This window comes from Podarcis vaucheri (genome assembly GCF_965113315.1).
Source record: "Podarcis vaucheri genome assembly, chromosome: 4".
Taxonomy (NCBI): domain Eukaryota; kingdom Metazoa; phylum Chordata; class Lepidosauria; order Squamata; family Lacertidae; genus Podarcis; species Podarcis vaucheri.
The window spans coordinates 14,751,158-14,776,636 of record NC_138762.1 but is presented as its reverse complement, the minus strand read 5'-3'; the positions used below and the strand labels follow the sequence as shown (position 1 = coordinate 14,776,636).

At 44.0% G+C, this 25,479-nt stretch overlaps 1 protein-coding gene and 1 long non-coding RNA gene across 18 annotated transcripts in view; one reads left to right on the top strand and one right to left on the bottom strand.

The window, feature by feature from the left end:
• The window catches only part of DLG2 (discs large MAGUK scaffold protein 2), a 921,944-nt gene that overhangs the window by 209,568 nt on the left and 686,897 nt on the right, over positions 1–25,479 (top strand). The gene's annotated exons all lie outside the window — the stretch shown is intronic.
• LOC309530675 lies at positions 12,592–22,256 on the bottom strand. 2 transcript variants are annotated; one of them, XR_014218836.1, is made up of 3 exons: positions 22,144–22,256; positions 20,038–20,171; positions 12,592–12,955 (listed from the first exon to the last, which is right to left on the bottom strand). It is a non-coding gene; the product is annotated as an uncharacterized lncRNA (long non-coding RNA). The 2 variants fall into 2 exon arrangements; XR_014218837.1 differs by having other exon boundaries at positions 22,168–22,256.

The window sequence follows — 25,479 nt, the reverse complement described above, 5'->3', positions numbered from 1 at the left end:
AGTAAAAATAGAAATAACAAAACACATGCACATAAGAACCTGATATGAAAACAGTAATGGCACCAAAGCTAAAGTGCTTGACTGATGTGTGTCTCTGTGTGAGAGAGTGTGCATGTGCATGCATGTAACAAATCCTACACACCCTACTTAAAGGTCAAGATCAAGGGACCCCTGACCATTAGGTTGCGGCGCTCATCTCGCTTTATTGGCCGAGGGAGCTGGCATACAGCTTGCGGGTCATGTTGCCAGAATGACTAAGCCACTTCTGGTGAACCAGAGCAGCGCACGGAAACGCCGTTTACCTTCCCACCGGAGTGGTACCTATTTATCTACTTGTACTTTTGATGTGCTTTTGAACTGCTAGGTTGGCAGGAGCAGGGACCGAGCAACGGGAGCTCACCCCATCGTGGGGATTCGAACCGCCAACCTTCTGATTGGCAAGCCCTAGGCTCTGTGGTTTAACCCACAGCGCCACCCGCATCCCTCACACCCTACTTAAAAGAGCACAAAAAGGGCCACAGACATAACTAGTTACCTCCCAAGTAAGAACTGAATGCTTTTGCCTGCAGCCTAAAAACTGACAGCGATGGCCCCAAGGGTGCTTCCCCAGGGAGAACATTTCAGAAGCAGGGAGCCACCATTGAAAAGGCCCCTTCTGATCTCACCACTGTCCAAACAACCCTCTGATAGGGTGCATGGAGAAGGGCCTCCGATGATGAATGTCTGGGATGGCTCGTGCGGGAAGAGGCAGCTGTTAAGGTATCTCATTCGTCTACCTGAGTTCTTTGAAAGTGTCAACAAGCATATAGATAAAGGTGATCCAGTGTACTTGGAATTTATGTGCAGTTTCCATTATCTAGCTCTACAAACATAAGTGCAGTTTGCTGAAGTGACAAGGTATTCTGTCGCTCACTTGCAGATCTACCAGCTTGTGGTTTATTGCAGAGGTTTTTTTTCTTTTTTGATAGCTGTGACATTCCTTTTTCTGAATAACCTCTAATTGCACACTTTTTACGAGCGATTTTCATTGCTCAGAGGAGTCACTCAGTGTGAATCCGTGTTTGTAGCATCTGAAAGGAGGCCAGCCTAGAGCAGTGAATCAGTTCCATAAGACAATGGAACACCACCACTGCCATGATGGCTGTGCAATACTTAAACCCATGTAATTCAGCTCCCTGTTCTCACGGTTGCAAGGTGGATGCCGATGAGAAGGCTGAGTGCAGGTCCTGAGTACTGCAGTGCTCTCCTCACTTGTAATTCCCAGCCACTGATATAGAAAGGGATACTGCCTCTGACAGAGGTAGGACATATCTTGAAATGCCTACATTGGCTCCCAGTACGTTTCCAAGCACAATTCAAAGTGTTGGTGCTGACCTTTAAAGCCCTAAATGGCCTCAGTTCAGTATATCTGAAGGAGCGTCTCCACCCCCATCGTTCTACCCGGACACTGAGGTCCAGCTCCGTGGGCCTTCTGGCAGTTCCCTCATTGCAGCTGAGAGGTCCTGAAGATGTGTGAAAGTATCATTAGCAGCTAAGGATTATAGGACTCTTAAGCTCCATGATCTCCAGCTGCAAATGGTGGAGACAGAGTTAGATCAGAGAGGGCTAGGAGAAACTCGCATCTGAAACTAAAGAAAGCCACTGTGGCAGCTAGACTGGTGACTAGTAGTGGCCGCTAGACCACATAACACCAGTCCTGAAAGACCTACATTTGCCCACAGTATGTTTCCGAGCACAATTAAAAGTGTTGATGCTGATCTTTAAAGCCCTAAACGGCCTCAGTCCAGTATATCTGAAGGAGCATCTCCACCCCCATCATTCTACCCAGACACTGAGGTCCAGCTCCGTGAGCCTTCTGGCAGTTCCCTCACTGCGAGAAGCCAAGTTACAGGGAACCAGGCAGAGGGCCTTCTCGGTGGTGGCACCCACCCTGTGGAACGCCCTCCGACCAGATGTCAAAGAGAACAACAGCTACCAGACTTTTAGAAGAATCTGAAAGCAGCCCTGTTTAGGGAAGCTTTTAATGTTTGATGCATTACTGTATTTTAATATTTTGTTGGAAATGGCTGGGGAAGCCCAGCCAGATGGGTGGGGTATAATTAAATAATTTAATAAATAAAATAATAATAATAATAATAATAATAATAATAATAATAATAATCCATTGTGACTAGTGACCGTTGACAACCTTATCCTCCATTATTTGTCTAATCCTCTTCTAAAGCCATCCAAGTTGGTGGCCATCACTACATCTTCTGACATCCAATTCCATGGTTTAACTAGTCATACATACTTTTGTCCTGAATCTTCTAGCCTTCGGTTTCCATCGGATGGCCCTGGGATCTGGTATTATGAGAAAGAGAGAAAAACAGCTTTTCTTTATCTGCAGCGTGTGTAATCCTATCTCATCATCATTCCTTTTCTTGGGAAGTCCTGTCCCAGGGATGGGATACCAGACAAATATCATAGTTGACAAGGGAGACTCCATTCCGGGCTGGGAGAAAAATGAGACCATTAACTGAGCTTGTTTTGTGAGGATAATGGGACTTCCAAGCTGGATGACATTGGAAACTCCTGTTGCCCTTCAAGGTGCATTGGTGCTTGCCTGTTCCACTTCATCATTCTGGCATTAATGGGCCCACTGGGCTGGAGGACTTTAATTTAGTCCTTTTGGCTGCTGCATGCACACAGAAAATCAAATTCACCACCACTATCAATACATAAAAATATTTTAGGACCCCACAGAGATATATACTAAGTGCATAAACCAACCATCCTGTTGTTGCATTCAGAGTTTGAACAAAATGTAATGAACTGTTTAGGGAGAGGCTGATGACGATGGAAGAGTTACTGGGGTTGTAATGTGCTGGCTGGTGCAAATATATCTATCTAGGCTCAAAGAAGCTTCCAGAGTAAAATAATAATAAAATTGAAGTCTAATACAACAAAAGAACATCCCAACAATAAACCAGGGAAAGCAAAATCATTACCATCAAGACTAAAAGTTGGCATTCAAGTGGGGATCCCACATTCACCGTCATAAGTGTGGATTCTCCTTACTTTTCCTTCCCAGAGCTATGTTTATTTGGTCTGTATGCAAAGAAACTTTATTATGCTTTGGGTCATTGTCCGTTAGAACTGATGATAAAAAATTTATATGGGACAATTTGGATATAATCTAAAATCAGTTCCTACATGGACTACTTTGAGTTCCATATTGTACAGCTCGTGCATTGCTTAGAACTGAAGTAGGTCTCTCTTCTCTAAAAGCACACATTCATATGATACTATATGTTGGCTGTTTGGAGTTTAGTAGCGCTGCAGAGAGCTTGCTGGGGAGACCATGCATAACAAGGAACTCAAAAATAACTTTAACAAGGTTTTAATAACAAAACAAAAACTCCTTTTGCACTAAAGATAACAACAACAAACCAGACCAAACCATCCCCCAGGGTAATGAGAGAGCTAGGTGCTGCTCCTTATATACTATGCCCAAATGCTGACGCAGCTTAATTAACACAACCTAGCAGCACCTGCTATGTTTCACAGTTGCAAGACTGGGTCTCGTTATTTGCCCTGGCCCTTAAAGACATACACAACTTGTGAAACAATAATGAACCTTCACATTTTACAGTGGCCATTCAGCATTCTACTGGGAGAACGGGGACCATTGCTAATGCCAAACCAACATTTAGCAAAACATTTTTTAAGACTTGTAGAACAGAGCACAACGCTGCAACATTTTTATCTTGCTATATTCAATTTTCCCTCTAATGGCATCTCAGGGTATTTCTGACTGATGAGATCCTTGATGCAGTTTTTGCTGAAGATGCTAAAACAAACTTTGAAAATATGAAAAATTCCCAGTACTCAGTCTGGTATCTTCAAATTAAATCTGATCCTAAAAGAACTTTTTATCTGCAGGACTTAACTGTCTTCCCTACTCTGTTAGACATGCATTTACTCAGTTCAGATTTCAAGCTATGTCCACGGAATGTATGACCAGCAAATTATTTAAATTACTGTCTTTGTGTATGGAGATCAAACCAGATCTAACACTTGTGTGCTATATGCTCTATTGATATAATTCACCTAGGGATAGAATCTCCATTCATTCCAGAACATGGGCCACACAATGGGCTCTAACCTGAAAATATAGAAGAACAATCCAGCATCTTATTGTATATTAAAGCCCTGCTGGATCAGTCAAAAGACTGTCCAGCATCCTGTTATTATAGTGGTGAACCAGATCTTAGAATCATAGAATTGTAGAGTTGGAAGGGACCCCAAGGGTCATGTAGTCCAACTCCTGCAATGCATAGCTTTAACCTCCATGAATTTGCCTAATCCTCTTTCAAAGCCATCCAAGATGGCGGCCATCACTATGTCTTGTGGGAGCAAAACCCATGGTTTAACTATTTACTATATGAATAAGTACTTTCTTTTGTCAAAGGCAACATTAACCACCATGAATTTGTCTAACCTCCTATTAAGAAGATAAGAATTGGCCTTTACAACTGTACAAAGACCTGGTCAAAGGCAACCCATTCATACTCCTATGCTAAGTCTACTTTAGTATGAACTTGCTTTGGGAAATAGTGATAACGGAATATATTATCTTGTGGAGTATCTGATCAATTGGCGAAGTGAAATCACTCCTCATTATCTGACATACACCGTTTATTTATATCAATAAGTTGTTCAATGTTTGTCCTTTTTTGCTTCTCTTGGCTCCCTGTTTTTCTCTCAGAAAGATGCTTTTCCGTCAGGAGATGTTAGGTGAGATTCTAAATGTTTGTCTTTTATTCCAGCATCAAATTTAGTCCCTTGACATGATTGTTACAACAGCGATTTGCAAACATCCACAAGTGATTTTTTTTTAAAAAAGAAACAAACAGAAGCCTTGCAAATCTTTCTTTAAATAAACCTTCTTCCACCTTTCCTTGTGGCAACTGAGAATACCAACGAGCAGCAGAGGAGTGTTGTTAGTTTCTTGTGTGTGCTAAGCCTTTTCATTTTAAACATTACATAATAAAAGACACCTAGTACTTATATAGTTCTATAGTAGCGTTGCCAATTACACATTGCCAGAAAAGAGGCAATGAACCTCTCACCCAAAGGATGAAAGAGGATGTGGATTTGCATAAAACTTTCATACATTGATGTATATAAAAAGGAACAAATTTAGCAGTAACTACAATGATTTCATGGAAGTGAAAGCTGGATCATAAAGAAGGCTGATCACTGAAGAATTGATGCTTTTGAATTATGGTGCTGGAGGAGACTCTTGAGAGTCCCATGGACTGCAAGAAGATCAAACCTCTCCATTCTTAAGGAAATCAGCCCTGAGTGCTCACTGGAAGGGCAGATCCTGAAGCTGAGGCTCCAATACTTTGGCCACCTCATGAGAAGAGAAGACTCCCTGGAAAAGACCCTGATGCTGGGAAAGATGGAGGGCACAAAGAGAAGGGGACGACAGAGGACGAGATGGTTGGACAGTGTTCTCGAAGCTACCAGAATGAGTTTGACCAAACTGCGGGAGGCATTGGAGGACAGAAGTACCTGGTGTGCTCTGGTCCATGGGGTCACGAAGAGTCGGACACCACTAAACGACTAAACAACAACAACTATGATTTTAACAGAGATACAGCACATCTGTATGCCTTCTGCATCCAGAGCACATGCTCTACCAGTGGCCTCTTGGCTCCCAAGCCCTGCTTGGCAGTCACTTCAGACTGCTGCCCATGGCCCAACCCTGACGCCTATTTGGAAAATGGCTGTGGTGTGACACGCCTGGGACTGCACCACTTTGACATTGAAGCGGGGATTGCATCTCCCAACAGAGTCTCATATCTTTCTTTGGACACAGGCTTCTTTCCTCTTAAGAACAACTTATTTAGGTTGCTCCACCAAAAAAATTACTGCATTGCAGGGGATTGGACTAGACGACTCTCGCGATCCCTTCCAACTCCACGATTCTATGATTCTGTTATTCTTAATCCTTCTGCAAAGTGGGACTTGAGGCTAAACTTCTAAGCTATTCTGGAGATACCTACAAAAGATGCCTGTTTGGCACGAATGCCAGTGTGTGCCTAATTCAAGCATCTCAAAACTAGCCCAGAGCAATTTTAGTTACTACTGCTCATTTCTCAAAGGCTGCCCATATTGATTAGTTTCCATGTTAGCATCTTCTTAGAAGGCTGAGCCATCAGTCACTGTTGCTGAACAAATTAGAGAACCCGCAACAGCTGGGGTGGCCATTAAAAGGGAATTCGACAGCAATCCTCTTGAATCCGAGATGGGTACAGTCCCCCTGGGACTTAGTTAAGTTTCTTCTTTCTGATAGAAGAGAGAAGCCAAAATCCCTACAGGGCAATTTGCACAAAGAGCTGTAAGAAAACAGGAGTGGAGGGCAGCCGTGGAAAGTGATGCAAAGCTGGGATGCAACAGCAGAAGGTCAGAATCAAGGCCAGGTTTATATGGTGTAAAATTGCAAAACATTAACGTTTCTCAAAGGAAAATGTTCCTTAAAAACAAACATCAGTTTAGAAGAAGCATTTGACAATGCAAAATAAGGTTCGCTAATTCATTGGACGTGCAGATGCAACCTACACGCAGAAACATTAAAAGTGTTGTACTACTAAAGTAGCAGTGGATAGCCAGAGACCCAAGGGATGCATGTGGCCCTCGGCTTAATTTCCTGTGGCCCTCAGCCTAATTTCCTGTGGCAGAAAGAGAGGGAGGGAGGAAGAAAAGCGGGTGGCCCTGTTCATTGCTGACCTAGCCCCATTTACCACCTGCTTGGGTCCTGCTCCCACCAGTGTGAAGTCCCTGACAGTTTCGACAGAAAATAGTTTCCCCACCCCTGAAGAAAAGTATAAGTCTTTAAACAAGGTTAAAACAGCCTGGCATAATCCAAAAACAACAACCACAACCACCCAGCAATATTTCAAAATGCATATGTTTTGTTACGGCAAGTGTCCAAAAGATAATTGCATATTATACTCCTCCTCACATCCTCCTCTACTTTAGGTCAGGGTGGTCTGTTCAACCGTTTCCAAATTACACTTTAATTGTGTGCCATAGGTGTGTGAAGTCTCCTAGAGATGATTCATGGGTTCATACAGAAAACAAGACATTCTAGTTTCCAGTCAGTAGCCAATCAATTACTTCATCTGGTGACTATTGCCTCCAACATTGCAAAGGACATCTTGCACAGCACTGCTAGGTGTCCCCCCCCCCCGCTCTCTCCCAGGGCCATTCTCCAGCATGTTATTGACATAATGGTATTGCATTAGTAGTGGATTTATACTGGAACATCCACACATCATTCTGATTATCCAATGTTATTGCATTAGTGTTGTCTGGAGGATCTTTCTTGGGCTATAGCGCAACAAAAGTGGTTCAGCCCACAGCTTCCCCCCCGGGGAGCATTTGTGAACTTAAAAAGCTATTGGATTTCAGCAGGAAGTTACCAGACAGAAAATGATTAGAAACAAGACAGCAAGGCGACCCCAACACCTTTGCAGGTACAAACAGTATTGAAAGCTGAATTGTTTAACCACTCCAATACCAATGTGAACACGAGTCATCATGAATGCACAATAAAAAGGAGCCCACAGAACATGGTCATAATGAAAGACATAAGCCCAGTTACTAATTGAAATGGTTATTTTTGAAAGAAATGGCTGAATCCTTCCACTAACAAATATTAGCTGTATGCACTCTTTGCAGCCCTGCGAAAGTTTTTTTGGGGGGGAACCACTGTCAAATAAGGTAGGGTGGGAAATTTTTTATCTTATTTTTAAGATTTTGCACAAAAATCAAACAACTTTTGTCTCTGGATTTTCAGTTTTTGAAATATGGCAACCCTAATTAGGTGTTGGTGGGATTCTGTATCTCAAAACAATGGAGAGCGACTACCTGTTGTTGTTGATAGTACTGAACTAGATGAAGTGACTTGGAATAAGGCAGCTTCTTATGTTACAATGGATGAAGGGAAGATCAAATTCCCACCCCTATATAACAGATATTGATATGAAATCCTGCAAGCATTTACTACAAAATCCAATTATTGCCTTGTTTTCAGTTGCCTATTACGGTAAGTGAAACAGCGCAAGAACTAAACAAGCGTGCCCCTTAATTCTCAGCCCTACCAATTAAATTTGGCTCTCACTATTTAACTGACAAAAGCTTTAAGTTGATTCATTTACTGATCTAAACAACTGAAACCTGCAGTTCTAATTTAAATCCCTCCCCTCCCCCCCAAAGTACGTCCCTTTTCTATGTGTTACTTAAATATCCTCAGGATCTCTCCTGAATCGCAAGGCTGCGAAGCTTATTTCAAACAGTTAAATGATCAGTTAAATCAGGAAAGTTACCACGAACAATGAAAAACCCCACTCATTTGCCAACGACTCTGCGTGACTTGACTCAGAAACAAAACAGCTTGGCATTTGATGACCCCCTTCCCCAACACACTAGGTTCAAAAGCAGCTGATAGGGTGGGGTGGAGAGCCTTTGTTTAAAATCATTTTTGTCACCGTAACAACGAAAAGAGCAATAAAAAAACATCATGACGGCACTGCATGACATTATTCAATTTCCCTACAAAGCGGGAGAAAACGATCAGGGTCCGTTCGGAAGAAGCATAATGGCGACATGGCAAAGAAATCCCAGGGAAACTCTTCATTAGCTGTCTTGGATACTTTCCATCTCATTCTTCCCTGTTCTGGCTCAGTTGCTCCCAAGGTCTGCTTCATCTCAACCGGTGATCCCATCACTTTGTGTTACAGCATTCCAACAAGTAATTTTCTTTTATAAAAAAATAGAGAGATAATGAGGTCATGCATTTTCAGCTGTAAAAGAACGGGCTGATTTTAATTCTTCTTATAGAAAAGCTCGATAAAATGATTTTAAAGAGCTCCTTCTGTCACTCTAACACCTCTTTTGATCAGTCCTATGTATGCTTTTTTTAAGGGACGCGGGTGGTGCTGTGGGTTAAACCACAGAGCCTAGGACTTGCCGATCAGAAGGTTGGCGGTTCAAATCCCTGCGACGGGGTGAGCTCCCGTTGCTCGGTCCCAGCTCCTGCCAACCTAGCAGTTCGAAAGCACGTCAAAGTGCAAGTAGATAAATAGGTACCGCTCCGGCGGGAAGGTAAACGGCATTTCCGTGGGCTGCTCTGGTTCTCCAGAAGCGGCTTAGTCATGCTGGCCACATGACCCGGAAGCTGTACGCTGGCTCCCTCGGCCAATAAAGCGAGATGAGCACCGCAACCCCAGAGTTGGTCACGACTGGACCTAACGGTCAGGGGTCCCTTTACCTTTACCCTTTATGCAGGATTGTAGGCTTGTAGACGTACAATCGTACAATTGTAGGATTGTAGACGTACATGGTCGTCCGATATAACGTGGGGCGCATGGACACCCTAAATCAGGGGTCAGCAACCCGCGGCTCCGGAGCCGCATGTGGCTCTTTTACACCTTGCCGCGGCTCCGGGGCAGATACTAACGAGGGGAGGAGGCGCATTGTGCGCCCCGACACTCCCCACTGTGGCGGGCACTGTACTGGCTGTGACATCGCATGGGGGCGATGCGTGTGTTAGTCACGCACCGTCCCGACGTCACCTTCCCGCCCTCTGTCAGATCGGAGGGCAGCAGCGCGCGTGCTTTAAATATCGCAATGGTTTTGCAGCTCCCAGTTTTTTTTTCTTTGGAAACGGGTCCAAGTGGCTCCTTTTGTCTTAAAGGTTGCAGACCCCTGCCCTAAATGCAATGCCGAGTATGTAGTTCAAGACCTCCCCTCACAACGTAGTTCTGAATGTCCTTGAAGCAAGCCAGGCATTGGCAAGCATTAATGCTGTTACCGCTCTCAAAGACAATGTGGTCTGTACCCAGAAGACACATTAGAATTTTGTTTGCGCTTTGGTCACCATATGCTGCATGCTTAATTCTTTGGAAAATTTCCAGCAGGGGCCAACATGCACCTGCCAGAGAAGGCTTATTGCCTGCCACCCTGCTTTGCATAGGATGAATAAGGAGCACAGTGTGATTCTCAGACACCTGCTTTAGAGCTCAGTGAAGCCGCTCTGTGGAACTCCAAACAGATGCATGCTGACTCTGATTCTGAATGTAATACACAGCCATCATTCCAGTAGTCACTGATAATTTGTCTAGCCCCCTTAGAGCTCACAGGTCCTTATACAGTGGTACCTCAGGTTACAGACACTTCAGGTTACAGACGCTTCAGGTTACAGACTCTGCTAACCCAGAAATAGTACCTCTGGTTAAGAACTTTGCTTCAGGATGAGAACAGAAATCGTGCTCCGGCGGCACTGCAGCAGCGGGAGGCCCCATTAGCTAAAGTAGTGCCTCAGGTTAAGAACAGTTTCAGGTTAAGAACGGACCTCCAGGACGAATTAAGTTCTTAACCTGAGGTACCACTGTAATATAAGTGGAAACAGTTGGTCCTGGCGAGTATTAACCGCTTTCAGTTTTAACCTGAGGATTGTCTTTTGTCCAGTTATTTTAATTTTAATTTATTTTAATTAATTTTGGGGTGCATTTCAATTGATAGCTTGTTTTTATGCATATTGTATTATTTATATGTTAGCTGCTCTGAGCCCGGCTCCAACTGGGGAGGGCAGGGTACAAAAAAAATTATTATTGTTGTTGTTGTTATTTTTTATTGTTATTATCATCTTAGAATCAGAATCATAGAATAGTAGTTGGAACTGACCACAAGAGTAATCTACTCAAACCCCCTGCAATGCAGAAATATTTTGCTCAAAGTGGGGCAGGACCCACTTATGTGGCCATCATTATCTTTATGTGGGGGGAAATTCCATAGCTCAGCTTTGCACTATTGAAATAAATACTTTCTTTGTCACACTTGTATGTTACCAACACGTGCATCTTGTTCTTACCTACACGTGTTGATGCAGAAACAATTCTAGCTTGTATCAAAACATAACATCAAATCTGTCCTAAGTCTATTATTTAACCTGGTCCATACTGGTCTTAAAAAGATTCAGATAACGTCCTGCCTGATTCAGATATATAACATCCTGCCTAACCACCACATAACTTCCCTGAAACGTCTGTTTCTTAGATGCAGCTGTTTATGATTGCCAGCTAATAGAATTTTCAGCAAGAAGCAATTTTAGATGAGAAATCTAAATTGAGCAAATGAGAGAAGTTCCCTGAATCGATAATAATAAAAAATTGCTCTGGTGATATTTTCCTCATAAAGATAGCATTTAGAGCAAAAGCTCCTTGGATGGGCAATGTGGGACATAATCTTCTCTTCTTAAGTTGAAGGATCATGGCTTATTGAAAGTGTACATGCTTCGGATGTAAAAGGTCCAGGGTGCAAATTCTGACATATCAGGTAGGGCTGCGAGACTCTTGCCCATGGTGAACAGTTTCTGCAAATAAATTGGAAATTATTCTAAAAGGAATCAATGCGTGTTTGTGTGTGAGAGCATTCTATTTCCCCTTGGTTTCTTGTTGAGAGCCAGTGTGGTGTAGTGGTTAGGAGTGGTGGACTTGTAATCTGGAGAACCAGGTTCGCATCTCCGCTCCTCCACATGCAGCTGCTGGGTGACCTTAGGCTAGTCAAACTTCTCTGAAGTCTCTCAGCCCCACTCACCTCACAGAGTGTTTGTTGTGGGGGAGGAAGGAAAAGGAGAATGTTAGCCGCTTTGAGACTCCTTTGGGTAGTGATAAAGCGGGATATCAAATCGAAACTCTTCTACGCTCTTGAAGGTGTTTTGCACCAATCTGGCTGGTGAAAGGACTATAGTTAAACAGCAGAGCTCATGCATTCCATACACAAGGTCCTGGGTTCAATCCCCGGCATCTCCCACTAAAACACCCTTCACTAAACTGGTCCCCTCCACCTGTTTGGACTACAGCCAAGCTGGCTGGAGCCGATGGGAGTTCTAGTTCAAAGCATCAAGAGTGCACCAGGTTGGCAAATGAAGGGTGAAGGATATAATGGCTGGGAAATAAGTCTACTGGAGAGTAGAGCGTTTGGTGGTATTCAATGAAGGTTTACACAGAGCAGACCTATTGAAATTAATGGACCTCACACAGATCAATTTCACTTGGTCTACTCTGAGTAAAACCTAGCTGAACACCACCCTATCCAGCCTTTCTCAAACTTGGGTTCCCAGATGTTCTTGAACTACAACTCCTAGCATCCCAGACCACTGGCCACGCTGGCCAGAAATGATGGGAGTTGTAGTCCAACAACATCTAGGGAGCCAAGGTTGAGAAAGGCTGGCTTTAGACATGCTAATGATTTAATTTAATATATGGTTGCTTTAGCAAAGGTGACTCTTAACATTTTGCTAGGCATATCTGTTTGGAGAATTGGTGCGAATGGGAGGATGCCTTCATTTGGCATTTCATTCACCCAGTAATGTTTTCTGACTCTCATAATGATGACAAGATGGAGGACTTGGATGATGCTTGAAGATAATGAAGCTATAATGGTTGTCAAGAGTATGAAAAGTGGGAAGGTATGACTTGCATTTTACAGGCGCCATACACGGTAAATTAAAGTCAATAAGTTTCCAGACAATGGCAGCATCGAGGTCGACTTTTATTTATTTAGATAGTGCATTGAAGTCCTCCCTTTCTCCAGCCTTCTGATTTGTGTACTTAGTGGCACGTCGGTTTTTGTTTAGCTTTTCTCTTGTGAGCTTTCGGGAACAGTGACAGCTTCTTTAGTCTTTTGGAACCTTTGGCTGCCAACTGCATAATTTTGCTCATTGGATTTTTTGCATTGTAAGGAATGTCGTGACGGACTGAGCAATGGAAAAGAACACGGAATGCCGGTGATTTTTGTCTAGATGGAGTTGAGTAGGTGGCAAAGAGATCGAGAAGACCTGTATTTCATTTCTTGTACCCTGCTTCAGTGGCTTAAGGCTGTGAAGCAGGTTATAAATCTGTAGAAATAAAATAAATATTACTCAGATGGGTAACCGGAAGAGGATTTCAGCTGGGTAACTGGAAGAGGGTTTAAGCATAAGATGAGGTCCCACTAGAAGTTCAAATCAATGAATCTGCACACATAGGAGCCACAGGTGGAATGACTGCGGAAACCGGGTAGGAGAATAATAGCTTCCCAAGTGGAGTAAACTTGATTACAGCAAGGGTAGCCAATAGTAATAATAATAATAATAATAATAATAATAATAATAATAATAATAATAATTTATTTATACCCTGCTCACCTGGCTGGGTTTCCCCAGCCACTCGGGGCGGCTTCCAACAAAGCACTAAAATACAATAATCTATTAAACATTAAATGCTTCTCTAAACAGGGCTGCCTTTAGATGTCTTCTAAAAGTTTGGTAGTTATTTTTCTCTTTGACATCTGGTGGGAGGGTGTTCCACAGGGCGGGTGCCACTTCCGAGAAGGCCCTCTGCCTGGTTCCCTGGCTTCTCGCAGTGAGGGAACCGCCAGAAGGCCCTCGGTGCTGGACCTCAGTGTCCGGGCAGAATGATGGAGGTGGAGACGCTCCTTCAGATATACTGGGCTGAGGCCGTTTAGGGCTTTAAAGGTCAGCACCATCACTTTGAATTGTGCTCGGAAACGTACTGGGAGCCAGTGTAGGTCTTTCAAGACCGGTGTTATATGGTCAATGTGGTCTTCTCCAGATACTCCCATCATCCCTAAGCACTGGCCATGCAGTCTGGGACTGATAGGGGTTGGAGTCCAACACCAACCAGAGGGCATCCTGTTGGCTACCCCTGGATTGTAGGATAGACATGATTGGAAGAAACACAGTGGATGCAGATTGCACCTGCTCTCCTGTCCTCCATCTACATGTCATGAGATAAAGGTTCTTGAGAGCAGAAGAAGTAAGGCAAGGCCTACAAGGCCTACACAATCATTCAAGCCTAAGCCTGTTAACTGTCAAGAGCAAACGGCTAAGTCCCTGTGACTCATGACTCATCTTGAGTGATGACTCATTCCCCCCTATAAAAGTAGCCAGCCTCTCTATGGGCCTCAGTGAGTGTCACTGTGTACCTGTGTGTGTTGTTGCAGACAGAGTGGCTCCAGGACTCCAGTTAACCAGCAACTAAGACTATGCCTCTGTGAAGAGTTAGATAGCTGCTATGAGCACACTGTGTATGCTCTTTAACTATGCTGTTTCTGAACAAGTTAATTTTCTTCAGTAAAGTTTTATTCTGTTTATAAAAAAAACACTCTGCATTGATTAATTTACCGTTGCACGACACTACACACATTCATCTGAAGGGTGGTTTAGAGCCTTTTTCAGGTTTTATGATTGTGCAGATAGTGCCTGTGCGCTACTTGCCTATGTGTAGGTTTTATTCAGAGCTTCTGATAGACACTTTGGGCATGAGAACAATGGGTGTGTTCTCAATCCTCCTTCTGAGATGCTGTCTCTGAAATTATGAAAGGGGCTGCTAGATGTTTTATTTATTATTAAACTTCTATCCCACCCATCCTCCCAAAGGAGCACAGGGCAGCAATGACTAATGCTTCAGTGCTAGATCTGTATCTCATCATCATCATTAAACAACTTACCTCCTGCTTACCAGTATATGCAAAAGTGGCTTCTAAGCAGTTTATAAAATCCACCCATAATTAAAATGCACAATAATATTAAAATATTCTTAATTAAAATGCACAATGAAGCAAACAATTAAATAGCACAAAAATTCAAACAGTAAGGGGGGGGGAAACCCAATTAAACAATAAAATCACAAGTCCAGGGGAATGCTTGCCTAAACAGGTGTGTTTGAGGAGCCGGTGGAATGCCAGTACTGATGCCAACATTTCAGTTTTACTTGAATTGGGTTACACTGAACTGAGTTTTAAATCAACATGTAGAAAATATGAGTTATGAGGCAGGAAGTACCTTTATTAAATCTCACCTTGAAGCCTTAGTTTAGGGGGGGGGGGATTCATTTGCCCGCTTGCCCAGGACCGAGGAGAGCACAAAAGCACCAAAGAAGCAACTTCCTCTTCAGAAAAAAGAGTTTATTGAGATCTGTGCAGAGGCTGCCAGTGGAATCACTTCCAAAGACTGGCCGCAATACATGGCATTTGGCAGGCATTCTTATACTGAAGGTACACCTTTCCCTTCAGCAATCACCAATCGCCAACCAAGCATTTTACCTTAAGAGGATAATCGCGTTAAGCAAGTTCCTCACCTATTTCCTTGTCTTATTTGGTAAGCCTTTTCCTTGTGCCTATGTGGCTTCTCCTATAATCTACTTGACCAGTGTCACAAGCCAAACCTGTTTAAGCAATCTATATTGGAATCTAAAGCCAAGGCTGCTCAGGCAATCTATATTGCAATCTATATTGTGACAGGGCTAAACCCTCCCTTCCTTCAACCTCATCTATGAGCTGATTGGAGGGTCTGGTGATAATCTTTCCCCCTGTGTTTGCATCCTTCCTGGCACATCCTCTAAAGCAGGGATGTCCAGCGTGGCACCCTTCAGATGTTGTTGGACTCCAACTTCCATCAGCCCCAGACAGCATTTTGAATAGCCAAGGGAGTTGAAGTTCAGCAGCATCTGGAAGACTTCGCATTGGGTCCCCCTACGCTAAGAAGTTTTCAGTGTATATCGTATCAGTCACCTTTTCAGTACAGTGGTACCTCGGGTTAAGTACATAATTCGTTCTGGAGGTCTGTTCTTAACCTGAAACTGTTCTTAACCTGAAGCACCACTTTAGCTAATGGGGCCTCCTGCTGCCACTGTGCCGCCGCAGCACGATTTCTGTTCCTATCCTGAAGCAAAGTTCTTAACCTGAAGCACCATTTCTGGGTTAGCGGTGTCTGTAACCTGAAGTGTATGTAACCTGAAGCGTATGTAACCTGAGGTACCACTGTACTTTTTTTATATCCTAGTAGCTCTGGGTGGCATATACTGCGTTCCTCCTGCCCACTTTTATCCTGATAATAATAATAATAATAATAATAATAATAATAATAATAATAATTTATTATTTATACCCCGCCCATCTGGCTGGGTTTCCCCAGCCACTCTGGGCGGCTTCCACAGAAACCAAAAAACACTAAAATATCATACATTAAAAGCTTCCCTGAATAGGGCCGCCTTAAGATGTTTTCTGAATGTCAGGTAGTTTTCCATCACCTTGACATCCGATGGGAGGGCATTCCACAGGGCGGGCGCCACCACCGAAAAGGCCCTCTGCCTGGTTCCCTGTAGCTTCGCTTCTCGCAATGAGGGAACCGCCAGAAGGCCCTCGGCGCTGGACCTCAGTGTCCGGGCAGAACGATGGGGGTGGAGACGCTCCTTCAGGTATACTGGGCCGAAGCCGTTTAGGGCTTTAAAGGTCAACACCAACACTTTGAATTGTGCTCGGAAACGTACTGGGAGCCAATGTAGGTCTTTCAAGACCGGTGTTATGTGGTCTCGGCGGCCGCCCCCAGTCACCAGTCTAGCTGCCGCATTCTGGATTAGTTGTAGTTTCCGAGTCACCTTCAAAGGTAGCCCCACGTAGAGCGCATTGCAGTAGTCCAAGCGGGAGATAACTAGAGCATGCACCACTCTGGCCAGACAGTCAGCGGGCAAGTAGGGTCTCAGCCTGCGTACCAGGTGGAGTTGGTAGACAGCTGCCCTGGATACAGAATTGACCTGTGCCTCCATGGACAGCTGTGAGTCCAAAATGACTCCCAGGCTACGCACCTGGTCCTTCAGGGGCACAGTTACCCCATTCAGGACCAGGGAGTCCTCCACACCAGCCCGCCCCCTGTCCCCCAAAAACAGTACTTCTGTCTTGTCAGGATTCAACTTCAATCCATTAGCCGCCATCCATCCTCCAACCGCCTCCAGGCACTCACACAGGACCTTCACCGCCTTCACTGGTTCTGATTTGAAAGAAAGGTAGAGCTGGGTATCATCTGCATATTGATGGACACCCAGTCCAAACCCCCTGATGATCTCTCCCAGCGGCTTCATATAGATGTTAAAAAGCATGGGGGAGAGGACGGAACCCTGAGGCACCCCACAAGTGAGGGCCCAAGGGTCTGAACACTCATCCCCCACCACCACTTTCTGAACACGGCCCAGGAGAAAGGAGCGAAACCACTGTATAACAGTGCCCCCAGCTCCCAACCCCTCTAGACGGTCCAGAAGGATGTTATGGTCGATTGTATCAAAGGCCGCTGAGAGATCCAGCAGAACTAGGAAACAACTCTCACCTTTGTCCCTAGCTCGCCGGAGATCATCAACCAGTGCGACCAAGGCAGTTTCAGTCCCATGATGAGGCCTGAACCCTGATTGGAAGGGATCCAAATGGTCCGCATCCTCCAGGCGTGCCTGGAGTTGTTCAGCAACCACACGCTCAATCACCTTGCCCAAGAATGGAAGATTTGAGACTGGGCGATAGTTGGCCATACTGGCCGGGTCTAAAGATGGTTTTTTAAGAAGCGGTTTAATGACCGCCTCTTTCAGCGGATCTGGGAATGTTCCCTCACAGAGGGAAGCATTCACCACCCCGCAGAGCCCATCGCCCAGCCCTTCCCGGCTAGCTTTTATAAGCCAGGATGGGCAAGGATCAAGGAGACAGGTGGTTGGTTTCACTCGTCCAAGCAGCCTGTCCACATCCTCGGGGGTAACGGATTGAAATTGATTCCATGCAACTTGACCAGACAGGGCTCTAGCACTCTCCCGCCCCAGCCCTGCTCCCACGGTGGTGTCTAGCTCCTTCCGAATATGAGTGATTTTATCTGCAAAAAACTTTGCAAAATCGTTGCAGGAGATCTTGGGGTCTTTACAAGGCCCCGATGGTAAAGGTGGTTCCGTTAAATTGCGGACCACCTGAAAGAGTCTCCTGCTACTATTTTCTGCAGATGCAATAGAGGCGGTGAAGAAAGTCTTCTTCGCCGTCGCTATCGCCACTTGGTAGGCTCGACGTTGAGCTCTAACCTGTGTCCGGTCAGATTCGGAGTGAGTTTTCTGCCACCGACGCTCTAGCCGTCTCAGCGATTGTTTCATCGCCCTCAGCTCCGAAGAAAACCACGGGGCTGTCCGGGCTCCATGCAACCGGAGAGGGCGCTTCGGAGCCAGACAGTCGATAGCCCTGGTTAACTCCGCATTCCAGCGGGCCACCAGGGAATCAGCTGAAAGGCCATCAACATGGGATAAAGCATCCCCTACCACTCTCTGGAAACCATTTGGATCCATTAAGTGGCGGGGGCGGACCATCCGAATTGGTCCCACCTCCCTGCATTGGTAGATTAGTTGGAGAGAGAGTTGATCCAAGCTCACCAAGCAAACCTCATGTCTGAGTGGGGGATTTGAACCGGGGGTTTCCTCTGTCCTAGCCTGAGATTCTAACCATTGCACCACATGCATTTTCCCACTATGGTATTCAGAGCTAAAACTAGGCAGCATACATACCTAACAATAAAGCTAAACAGCCAGAATGAGATTATTTATTTTAAATCAATGAAGCAAAGCAACAAACCGTCTGAAAATTACAAAACCTAGTGTGCTCTCAAGACGCCGTAGGAAGTTATATTTACTAAATTTCTAGCCTGACAATGGTCCCCAGAGTAACTGGCATAATAAAGACACAATATGCAGTACTAAAGAAACAAGGGGTAAAGAAAAAAACATTAGAAAAACAGAGCAACATCATAAACAAACAAACAAACAAACAAACAAACAAACAAACAGGTAACTAGAGACTATAACATTTTATAAAAAACACAGCAATTCTGTTTAAGACAGCTTTTAAAAAATCTATTCTGCCTGACATAAATGAATTGTTTCTGCGAGCCTCCTGAACAGACTAGACCTGGCAGAGTTCTTTACGGGATGGACATCCCATAATCTGGAGACCATCAACACCAAATTCTTGTTTCTAGTGCCACCAAACCTTGTTTCAGAAGATTGTGGCATCTCATCAACCAAACCTCCAACCACTGGAGGTTAGGAATAGGGCTGTGTAAGGAGCAGTAGTGTAGCAGCAAATTCTGAAGTGCAGGGTCCCTTCATGACAGTCACAATTGCACCTCCCGATAGCCACACTCTTGTAGCTGCATTCCCTTCTAAGATTATACAACCTTATAAGATTATACAATAAAAATGAACTTTCAGTCTCTTACTTTGGAGTTCTCTTGAGCAATGAATGCAGGCGGAGGGTATGCATTTTTGAGGTTCAGCAAGAAGAAGATCAAAAGGTGGTTTGCTGTTTTTTGCAGAGTAAATTACAGCTCACAGAGAGCACATCACACACTTGGAGCAAATGTGTTTTTTATAGTTTTTTAGAGCAAGCTAAAGCAGCTTTAAAAAGTTTCAGTAATGCAGCCCACAAGTGAAAATAAAAAAAGTTAGAGGGTAGAGACATAAGCATGCAGAAATTAAATGCCGCCCCATTTCAAAATTCCAGGGTCCTTACCAAAGTTACAGGAATTTGCCTACAAATGAAGCCAGTTTCAAGCTCTGGAGATTGGAGTGGGAAGGTAAGGAGGGAGCACAATCTTAAAATAGCCCAGGGCACCCTTAGCAATGGATGTTCTAGCACGAAATTGCTAAACTGCCTGAGGGAAACTTCTTTGGTACTGCAGATATTGAACTATTATTAGGCTCATTCATTAGCTACTTAGAGGGCAATAAATGCCACAACTTTGCAGTGACAAGGCATAAGTAAATGCTAATCACCACTTTTTAGGAGCTGAGTTCTCAGGGTGCTTACACTGGGACTCTGCTCGTCTGAAAGTAATGGACCTACAACATTCCTGTGATCCCAGATGACTATACCCCTGATATGGAGGCACCATTTTTGTCCTGTCCTGTGTTGCTTGCAATCAGCAGTGTTTCTGTTCAGCTACAGTTCAGCTTCTATTAAAACCTTTTGTAATTTGTCTTGATATCCACTGTGGCCGCAGCTAATTATGTCATTAACTTTGGTGCATTTCAGTGGAAGAGAAACATCAAAAACAATGCAGAAAATACTGTAGTTATTCATGTAATATTCACGGACTAAACCCCCACTCCCAGCAATAGTGAATACCATTTCCATTCCTTCTTTGTGATTTCCAATCCTGGCCTTGGGCGAACATGCAGATTGTGGCAACATCCACTCCCATTTCTGTGTCTCATCCAGTTTCCCACGGTAAAGAACTTCACACAGAACAACTTTGATATCTACAGACAAACAGATAAAAATCTGAGCCAGAGAAGAAGGTGGGTGGGGGTCTCTGTGTTGTAGTCAAGGCAAGCATTATGTTCTGCTAAGGTCATTAGAATCATTAAAGTGCTTGGTGACAATTCTGTAACAAGCTGGAATAACTGAGCAGTAAGTTTGCTGCACTAAGTCCATGCAATCTGAATCACTTTCACGGGGCTTAACGTGGTTTCCTATGTACCTAGGTAGGTAAGCTTTGTCTCCCCAACGTTAGATAAGCACTGGCCTAGCTCAGAATTTCTTAAAGGCAAATGACTGGGTGGGAGTTGGTAAAGGCATCTTGCTAACTGTACCGGGTGTTAGTTGTGTCAGGTAGTAGGTCCCATGTGACAGCGCCTCTTCCACACTCACTGCTAAGAAGTCAGCCGGCTGTTGTTTGTAATGCATAATTCAAAAGCTTGTTTCAGACAAATTCATTTTAGCATGAAATGTGCAGAGACACCTGTATGCAGGGTGAGGCTGATCACAGTTGATTCCAGTCCTTCCTCAAAGCATCATAAAGACCTCATAACAACCATATGAGGTAGGGAAAGAGAGAGAGAGGTAGAGGTGTCAGCCGAAGGTCATTCAGTGAACTTCAGTATGACAATTATTAATAATCATATTTGTCTTTCAACCTTCAACCAAGGGCTTCAGTGTCACCCTGGTGACCTCTCTCTTAGGCCTTCTCTATAACCCTATTTGATCCCCTCCTCTATTTTATTCCCTTACTTTCTCTCTCCTTTTATTCCCCCATCTTCTTTCACAGTTCTTCTCTTCTCTTCTCTATGGTATTTCATGAGAACACAGGTCTGGTTTAATCATTAAAAAAGGACCCACAGTATTTAGTTTAGGTGGGATATCCAAATAATCGTAGGCATGATCAAATCAAAACAGTCATACAAATTGTTTCACATATTACTGTACAGTTAGTAAAGTCCCAGAGGGAGAAGGATACAGCTGGCTGAGTTTGAGTTCTGTTGAATTACTGAGCTACTATTTAATTTGGACGTCCCAGACAACACTTTTTATTATTATTAAGCGTGAACTTGGAGGGATGGATGAATGCTCCTCTGTTTGGATCTCAAGAAGCATCTGGGTTTTGTGAGCATTCTTCGCAAGTCCTTGAGAAACTTTGAGGGTTTTTTTTGCAAGAAGTCATAAAGAATGCTTGTAAAACCCAGGTGATACACCTCCCACCTCTGCCAGTTTCTCCCTCTCCTCCTCAAGTAGAAATAAAAGCTTTACCCTCCAGCTGAGAGGCCCTGAAGATGTGTGGAAGTATCATTAGCAGCTAAGGTTTGTGGGACTCTTAAGCTCCATGATCTCCAGCTACAAATGGTGGAGACAGGGTTAGATCAGAGAGGGCTAGGAGAAACTCACGTCTGAAACTAAAGAAAGCCACTGCGGCAGCTAGACTGGTGACTGGTAGTGGCCGCTGAGACCACATAACAATGGTCCTGAAAGACCTAGATTTGCCCACAGTATGTTTCCAGGCACAATTCAAAGTGTTGATGGTGACCTTTAAAGCCCTAAATGGCCTCAGTCCTGTATACGTGAAGGAGAGTCTCCACCCCCATCATTCAGCCTGGACAGTGAAGTCCAGCTCCGAGGGCCTTCTGGCAGTTCCTTCACTGCGAGAAGTGAGGGTACAGGGAACCAGGCAGAGGGCCTTCTCGGTAGTGGTGCCCACCCTGTGGAATGCCCTCTCATCAGATGTCAAGGAAATAAACAACTACCTGACTTCTAGAAGACATCTGAAGGCAGCCCTGTTTAGGGAAGTTTTTAATGTTTGAAGTTTTATTCTGTGTAATATTATTCTGTGTAATTATTCTGTTGGGAGCCACCCAGAGTGGTTGGGGAAACCCAGCCAGATTGGCGGGGTATGAATAACAACAACAACAACAACAACAACAACAACAACAACAACAACAATCATAATAATTAGACAACCTGATGTTTCAGACAGCAACTCACTTCAGCCACAGCAGTCATGGCCAATGGTCAAGGATGATGGGAGTTGTAGGAGAGAACATCCAGAGAGCAACAGGTTGCATACTTGTGGTATAGGCAATACTGAGCGAATTAGAATAATGGTCTGCCTCACAAACTGACATGTGTGTGATGTTCCATCCTCTGACCTGTGGACTTGGCTACATTTGTAAAAATAAAGCACTTTATATGTGTTATAACACCATGACACAAGATGGCACTGTGGAATTCCATTTTTCGCCAGTGGAACTTCCCTGTATGAAGTTTACAAGGTGATTAACTGAATCACTTCTTTGATCCAGCCCTGTGCAGTGGTACCTCGGCTTAAGAACTTAATTCATTCTGGAGGTCTGTTCTTAACCTGAAACTGTTCTTAACCTGAGGTACCACTTTAGCTAATGGGGCCTCCCGCTGCCGCCGCCACACGATTTCTGTTCTCATCCTGAAGCAAAGTTCTTAACCCGAGGTACTATTTCTGGGTTAGGGGAGTCTGTAACCTGAAATGTCTGTAACCCGCAGTACTACTGTACTTATGCAACTGCTGTTTCCAGTGAGAAGTGTTGCTAGGGATAAGCAAATTTGTTTTAGTTTCTCTCAGCTTCTCGTTTTTCCAAATTTGCAGTCAATTCTCCGGGTTTCCATATCAGTTTGATTTTTTTTTAATTCAGCATAAGAATTCACCAGCATTTTAGTGCTAACTTCTAAAACACATTTCTGCATGCAATGCTGCCTGATAATCATATTCTGACAAAACAAATTTCCCCAACGCAATGCATATTTGTATGTTATTTTCACTAATATGTGCCTTTTTATAAGCACGCTTAGTTTGTTGGACCTGGACCTGGGAGAGCAAAGGTTCGAATCCCCACTCAGCCGTGAAGTCACTGGGTGACCTTGGGCCAGTCCCTGTCTCTTAGCCTAATGTAGCTCACAGGGTTGTTGTGTGGAAATCCATGTACACTGCCTTGTGCTCCTTGGAAGATAAAGTGGTATATAAATGTAAATAATAATAATAATGAGGAGTAAAATGTGTTTTGTACATATTGCCCAGAAGGAGAACTTCCATACAAAATTCAGAGAAGCAAGGATTTTGAAGGATGGCTGTGTTTCGGTTCCCGTATTGTTTTGGAAAGATGAGATAAGTTAACCTTTATATGCGAACCAAGTTAAATTTCACCACCATTTCTTCTGGTAGCCTAATACCCGGTGTTCAATTCCATAAGAAAACATAGCTGGATTTTGAGCTCCCCTATATCCTATGACCAAGGCAGAAATAATGTCAATATGGCTTGAATATTATTATTTTGCTACTTTCTCCCCATTCTTCCTTCGGTCACTTGCATAACCAAAACTCCCTACATGCACCCTTATTATTATATTTAATTTCATTTGTTATTCATGTTGTTAGATTTTATATAAGAAAACCCAAGGGGGGAGGAGACACTGAAAAAATAGCAAAGGAACCATGATTGGGGGCTGGAAGACACTTGAAGCGATTGAGAAAAGGGCAAATGTGAGAGAAGGTGGAAGGACAGCAGCCCAGAGGTTGAAGAAAGTAGTTGACATTTTATATCTGGGAGGCAGAGATAGGTGTTCGTAGCTCCACAGAAAAAAGAGTGACTCTTAAATGACCCAACACTGCAGATGTAAGTGACTGTAAAAATCCAAAATTCTTTCCCCGGATGCTCAAAGAGCTGTTTCCCAGAAATGCAAAAGCTTCTGACTCTTTACCGTGGAAATCAATACCAAAGCAAGGCATGGTCTAGTTCATGGGTAGGCAAACTAAGGCTCGGGGGCTGGATCCGGCCCAATCGCCTTCTAAATCTGTCCTGCGGGCGATCTGGGAATCAGTGTGTTTTTACATGAGTAGAATGTGCCCTTTTATTTATAATGCATCTCTGGGTTATTTGTGGGGCCTGCCTGGTGTTTTTACACGAGTAGAATGTGTGCTTTTATTTGAAATGCATCTCTAGGTTATTTGTGGGACATAGGAATTCATTTATTCCCCCCCCAAATATATATATATTCCAGCCCCCCACAAGGTCTGAGGGACAGTAGACCAGCCCCCTGCTGAAAATGTTTGCTGACCCCTGGTCTAGTTCCTGCCTTTCAGGAAGTAATGGCAGAAGGATAGACAAGCTAGAGACCTATAACCAATTGCCAGGATGTTTCTTACCACTTTAAATTGCACCTCAACTAGGGATGGGGGATAATTTCTAATTTTGGGTCTCATCTGAAGACAAATCTCGCCAATCGTAGTTAGCGGTTAGAGAAATGGACTGGAGAGAATGTGGTTCAAATCCCAGCGTGGCTGTGAAGCTCCCTGGCTGCGCGTGGGCTGGACACACTCTTCTCATCTTAACTTACCTCGCAGGATTGTTGGAAGGATAAAAAGCAGAGAAGAAGGAAGTTTCTTGTATAGTACCTTGAGCTTCCTAGCAGAGAGGATGGAAATCAAATGCATGTAGCAGATAACGATAATGCTCATTATTATTACTCCATAAGATGGCAATGCAGCACAAGTCAACAGCTATCAGGGGGAAAACCATACCAGCTTTTGTCTTAGTTATGCTGATCAAACCCTTTTGTGTATGGATTAGCTGCAGGGCTGCCTCATTTCAGACATCAGGTGGGGGACTGAATATTTGAATCTTACCCCAGTCTCTGTTTATATAATCCCTGCTTATATAAAACTGTCATGCCGGGCGGGGGGGGGGAATGTTCTAGGCTAGCCTTCTGTGTGACATACTGTGGCCCAAAGCGGTACAGTTCAGCGACGGATATGTCATGTGAGTTTGCTGGTCACATCGCTCAGTTTCCAGTCTTGGCAAAGTAAGGGTGTTTACAGTTGTAAAAAAAAAAAGACAAAATAATATCCAGAGCTTGCAGAGTCCCGTGTGCAATGGTTTGCAAGACCCTGGCGATCAGCTGATCGTCAAAGCTTACAAAGCCAGGTGTACAGTGTTTTGCACAGGGCTTTGTAAGTGCCCATTTGTGTCTGTAATCCCCCTTCCAGCTCAGTTACAAATAGGTGCCCCACACCTAACAACATATACGACATCAAGTGTAGGGCAGGAGGCTGTGGCTGAGCCGAGTTGAGCTGAAATGGCCTCACCGGCTAAATGAGCAGGCCTTATTCTTTACCATCCTCTGCTACCTTTAACCAAAGACTAGGGATTGTCAAGGATCAGAGATTGCCAAGCTCATTCTCTGCTGCTGAGCTGCAGCCCTTCCTTGTGTTTTCTGTACCGTGGCAGCACCTTGTCTATTTTTATCAAAGTAAAGTTCAAGGGATTT